Source organism: Lepidochelys olivacea, assembly GCF_965140295.1.
Source record: "Lepidochelys olivacea isolate rLepOli2 genome assembly, chromosome: 12".
Taxonomy (NCBI): Eukaryota; Metazoa; Chordata; order Testudines; family Cheloniidae; genus Lepidochelys; species Lepidochelys olivacea.
This window is the reverse complement of record NC_140422.1, coordinates 17,442,739-17,449,094: the sequence shown is the minus strand read 5'-3', so window position 1 is coordinate 17,449,094 and position 6,356 is coordinate 17,442,739.

Genomic DNA, 6,356 nt, shown 5'->3' with positions numbered 1-6,356 from the left:
CAGCCCTGTAGTGGCGTGGTGAGGCTAGGGGCTTCTGCCCCCAGGGGAGGAAGGTCTCAGGGCTTCAGCCCCTCAGGAGGCACCTGCCAAGGTTCAGGGCTTCAGCCCTTTGGTGAGGGGTTCTCGAGGCTGAAGCCCTGGCAGGGGTGCCCTGTGGGGCTGAAGCCCCAAGATCCCCCTCTCTGCTAGGCAGAAGCCACTAGCCCCACTACCCTCCCACAGAGCAGAAACCCTGAGCTCCCCCTCATCTGGTAGGTGGAGAATGGTGGGTTTTGGGGGGGGAGGGGGGCTCCGTGAGCTGCACTTTAATTGTAAAAGAGCCACAAACTCCACGAGCTGCAGTTTGGCCATCCGTTAGCATTGCTTGTGAAGGCATATGGGGCAATAGGGTGTCAGATAACAATTCTTCTTTGTTTGTTCTTTTTGGCCTGACGACCCCCATATTTATTTTCATGTGTGAAGGAGCGGGCTGAGACATGCTTGCTTGGAACTGGCTACTTGTCAAAGGCTATATAGCGAGGAGGTCCCATGTTTGATCCCTACTGCCAATGACCCTGCATGGGTTGGTGTTACAAGTGGTGGCCCGTACAGGGAATTCAGGCAATTCAACTGGGAAAGTCTCTGAAGCTCAGGGACATGCTTCTCTGCCCATGAGGAGTATGTAACCTCTGCTTGCTCGGAGTGGTGCTCTGTCCCTCTAGTGGTGGCTAGGCCGCCTAGAGATTGCTGAGCCTGCTATAGCCTTGGCTAAGAGACCTGTCCTTCAGCTCAAGCAATAGAAACTCATGCACAGGTGAAAATCTCTCCCAGTTAGAATGACGAGTTCCTGACCATGAAGGAAATCAGCCCTTCCATCTTCCATAGTGATACTGGGATAAATTTTGACTGGTGCACACTGAGGAATATTCTGACCTTACAGAATAGAGGAGTGGGGAGGGAGCATGGGGTGGAAAGAAATAACAGGCCAAGAAGCCCTTCAATGCCTGCCATTTCTTGCACATCTGAGGTGCTGTCCCTCTAATCACTACATAGTTATCTGCTGGGGGAAGGAGGTAGAGGTGGTAGTGAGGCTTGGGAACCTTCAACAAGAGCTGGAAGCAACAACCAGGACATTAGGGCCTGATGACCCACAGCAACAGCTAGGAATGATTAGGCCATGATGACCTGCTGCCACAGCCGAGGACAAAAACCCTCAGTTTTTAAGGTGAGTTAGGATACCCTTATCCCACTATTACATCCTCACAGGCTGCATGAGGAGGGATATGTAGCTATAGCTTGTCTAGGGAATCTGCAAACCTCAGAGCCGTTTACAACTCTCAGTAAACTCTTGCCTCAAAGTTTATCCTCTGTGTATTTTTGGAAAATTCCCTCTGTCTGGTTGTGCATGCACACCTAGAAGAAACAGCACCTCTATGGCATGGTCTTTTCTGCATTGATTTGTCATGTGTGAGGATAAGCAGAGGAACCCAGCACTGATGATTATCCCCTGTGCTACACTCCATGCAGAGCAGCAGGGAAACCAGGAGCTGAGGACTTACTGCACTTTGCAGACGTATGCGGTTTGAGGGAAAGATTTCATTTTAGGGCTTGTCTACCTGGTGCCTTAGTCGTCACTAGCTGGGGAGTAAACTGTAACATGCAGCAGCGTGACATGCACGAACTGGTCTGTGTGGACCCTGCTGACATGTGCTAAAAGTTCCGAGTGCACATTAATATAATGCTGTTTGAAATGTGTCTACATTAATATGCACTAGGGAACTTTTAGTAGGCATCAGCAGGGCCAGTTAGTGTGTGACACATTGGTGCACATTAACTTACACCCCAGCTAATGTGACGAGAGGTACAGTGTAGACAAGCCTTTAGAACACCTCCTTGGAGAATCCCCTAAGTAAGACTCTTCAGAAGATGAAGGAAATCAGGGGGACTCTCTCTTCCCTCAGTGCTTTAGGTTAGGGTCGCTAGAGGGATTTGAACAACTGAGTCTTTCTTATGCCTCCCCTCGATCCTCCTCTGGTGGAGAAAGAGAAATTTCAGACTCAGAGTCCCAGTATTGCTAACTTCGAGATCAAAAATCACCAGTCAGAACCCCCAAAATCACGAGACTAAAAAAAAAATTGTATAATGCTTTATAGTCTGTCTTTTGAACTCCCCTCTACTCCTCCACCAATGTGTGTGAGATAATTTCAGGTGGAAAACCCTTAATGCACACAAAATGCACTTCTCTGCCCAACTGCTCAGATGGAGACTCCACTTACCTTCTCCTCACCCCTGAAACAGGGGAGCTGCCATCCATTTCCTATTAGCAAGGCTACGATTTAGCCAGAGGTCACTGTAGTCACAGATTCCCTGACTTTACCGGACCTCCGTGACTTCTTCCGCTTCAGCGGTCAGGGCCTGAAGCTGGGGCAGGAGGCGGCTGCCCTGCAACTGGGGATGGAACCAGGGCCCTGCAGCCTCTGCTCTGAGGCTTGTGGAGAGGGCTGCAGCCCAGCCGGGTGCTGAAGCTCGGGCTGTGCACCCTGTTCCGTGGCAGGGGCTGCAGAGGGGGCCGCCCCCTCTCCCCCCCTAGCTGTGGCCAGAGCCATGCACCCCTGTCCCGCTGCTACAGCCAGCTCTGGAGCAGGTGCTGCACACCCCCCTATTCCCCTGCAGCTGGGGCCATGTACCCCTTACCGGTGGCTGCCGCAGGGGGCTGTGCACCCCCCTTGCGGCTTCCCAGGGCTTCTCCTGCAGGCTCCAAAATCCTGTAACTTGCCATTAATTTGCAAGAGCTGGCAATACTGCAGTGTGGGGGGTAGGGAGGGGTGGACCTTGTGGTTGCTCTTTAGAGCAGCTTTCTTGCTCTGAGAAAAGGGGGAGTGGCTTGGGAAGGCTGTGCTAGAGTAGGTCCAGAAGGGGGGGAGGGGAGGTTTGCAGCATCCCATGTTTTGTTCAAGGGAGATTCGTGGAGCCTCTTACCAGGCTCTCGTTGGTGTCTCCAGATCCCTGTCAGTAGCTCCATCACTGCAGCAGGGAGAAGGGCTGGGCAACTGCTTCACGGTCACTCATGGCTGCAAGGGCAGGCTCCAGTGGCTGGTTGGGAACAGGAAGATTCCTTGGACTTTTGATTTTGGGTTTCAACCTGTGTTCCCCTGTCCCGCCACATGAGGGGAATGGGGGAACTGCCACTTGTACTAATCCCAAGGCCACTCCTGAGGGGATTTCGCTGCTGAGGAGCTGCCACTGCTTCCTGAGAGCACTTCCCAGGGAAGTCCTGGGAGGGAGGCTACAGGAAACCCTGCCTCTTCCTGAGCACTCGAGAGGGGCTCCACAGAACAGCATAGACAGATCTGCATGCAGGCCCTCAGTCAGAGGGGGAGGTGCAGGAGCCATGGTGTCTGGCTTTCCCTCTCTTCTTCACCTTCTCTGCCATTCTGCGCTCCTTGTGCGGTAGCATAGGGCATCCCTGTGACTAGGTAATCCTCTCCGACACTAAAGGCAGATCCTCATGGCCTAGAAATGTTAAGCTTTTTCTTCTTAAATTTGCTCTGCAGCAGGGAGTAGCTGGTCTCCCTATTTGCAACTGGAGAGCCAGACCTAAGCAGGAGGTTTCTGAGGTGGAGTCACACCACCTCTGCCTCTGACTGACACCTGTGGTCTTCGTCCAAGGCTGCATAGAGGAGAGCCCCACTGTCAAGGATCCATGGGCCTCATTATGAAGAAGAAATGAAATGCAGTCTATACTGACCTGTTAGGGCTGAGATTTTACATGCAATACAGGCAAGAATTTCACTATGGTTGCTATGGGAACCATAACATGGCCAAATTGCACACCCCTTCAGCATTAGTTACCACACATTAGACCAAGACTACTACATATGTTCAAGTGGAATGAGTTACAATTCACATGGCAGCCATAGCGAGATTTTTTGAGAATTTGCACATAAAAATGTTATTTAAAAATGTTTCTCATTACGCTTCTGAATTTACTCACTTTTAGGAATGTTTTATCCTGACTTGCTCAGTAGACTTTGCTTGGAGCTACTAAGGACTGTGACTATCTACATATTTATAATTCTTAGATCTGTATTCTTGGAGCATATGAGCACATCAGCTAATCCTGTAGCTGTAAGCAGGTGGTATGTGCATTTTATGGCTGGGATTTAACAAGGTCAACAAGAAAACCCTGGCTAGGTTCAGGCGGGATGCTTTCTGAATCTTTCCATTTCAGTAAAAATACCATCAATGGACTAGAAATGGTATAAAGGGTTGTACAGTCTCAAAAAGCATCCACCACTTTGCTCACACAGGCTTCCAGTATTGCCAGCCTCAAGAGATCAAAAATCATGCTTATATATTATATATAGATAGATATGGGAGGGGAGGGGGAGAGAGAGAGTCCATCTGTTGAATTTTGAACTCCCACACCCATTCCCCCCACGTGAGACGCATTTAATGTTACCCACTCTCCCAGATGTATTGGGTAAGGTGATTCTGGCCCCTGCTGAATAATCTCTCACCACAACATCTGTCCATGTCCTCACCGGTGGTTAAATCTGTCCCCCAAGCCCTGCATTCGTTCAGCTTTCCTCAGTGCCAACACTCATTAGTTCAGCTCCCCCAGCAGTTCTGGCACTCCAGCTTCACTTCTGCTCCTCCTAGGATTCTTCATTCTCTCCCCCTTCCAGGCTGGGGGTGCAGCGCCTACAATTCTTCACCTCTCCCCACACCTTTCCCAGGCCAGGTGTGGTAGTGAGAGAGAGGGGAGGAGTCACTCTGTCCTCGCTGCTCACAGGAGGGAGCAGCCTCATCCGGAGTGGGTTTTTTTTTTTTGTGGGCTCTTTAACTCTCCATTCCAGCCCCACCTCTCTCAAAAATAGCTTTGGGTTGGTATGAGGAGGGAAAAGAGAGCTCTGCCTGCAGAAGCTCTGATTGATTATTCTGGCCCAGGAGCTGGGCAAGTGGGGCAGGCAACCAGTCAGAGGGCTGGAGTTTCCATATCACTCATAAAAAATTTAAAAAAAAAAATCACAAGATTTGGCAACACTACCTCCCTCTAGACTGCCAAAAGGTATAATTTTTAATAAATCATTGCACAATTTTCCTTCAGTTGATTCATGTAAATTTTAAAAAGCCAAGAAAAAAGTTATGTAAGCAAACTCCTTTTCTTCAGCTTAAACCAAGCTGCTGCTGTGGTGAGCAATTAAAGCTACTGGTTCCAACAATGCTTTGAGGCTCAGTGTCCCCTTTGACACCACCTGGTGGGGCTCCAGTGTTATGCACCTTGTGCAGCTCCTCTGGGAGCAGCACATCAATGCAAATCAGCCTCAGATACTTGAGGGCCAAGATTTTATGAACAGACTCTCTTAGCTGTGGGAAGTTCTGGTCACCAACAACCCAGCAATTAATACAGTTCGTGAGAAAAGTCAAGAAGGAGTTAAGATGACTGGTAATTATGTATAGGACAGAAGAATACAGCTTCATTTTCAGTAACTAAATTGAGATCACAGTACTGGCAACTAGAACTGAACAGGTAACTTATAAATAGCAAGTTTTACATGACAAGCATTGCACAAAATAGTGTAAAGCTTTTTTTGTTTGTTTTTTTTTTTTTGGGGGGGGGGGGCAAAGAGACCCTTTCTGACCATTAAAAAAAATAAAAAAATCAGTTACTTGCCACCTTCAAACAGTGGTGGTTCTTTAAAAGCATTCGGAATTTCTGTTATAGTGGCTTGAGGATGCACATTTCTGTTTTAACAGTCCTTTGTGGTAAGGTATTAACACCCAATCTGGATTAGCAGGGTGAGTAATTTCAGTTTAAGAATGAAGTTATTTTAGAGCTACCCCAGGACCAAAATCCCATCCCTGGGATTAGTACAAACTAATGTTTATTGCCTCCTGCAATAGCAGACTACTTCCCTATAAGGTTTTTATGTGAATTATGTAACAAGATTATATTGTTTAAATTATGTTCAACAGCCCTCTCACTATTTATTCCCTAAATGGTGCCACAGTAGCACTGTCTCAGTTTAGTTCTCTTTGCTTGTATGCTCTTTTGAGTGTATGAATTGGCATTTTTGAATTTAAAGTTAGAAACCTTTTTCTTGGTCATTACAAACTAATGGTTACAAGATGCCACCTAGTGGCATTACTTCTACAATACAGAGAAAATGTAATATTCTATAACAGTACAAGCAATTCCAACCCAGTGGCAAAAAACAATTACCTAAAGGTGTGTACTTAATGCTAATGAAAGTATGTGCATACATCTGGCAAATACATCCCCCAATGGTAAACCGTTTTAAAGGTGCCATTTCCATCTTATATTTTAAAATAAATATTCTAATCTAGTATGTGTCAAACATGACCTTTTCCCC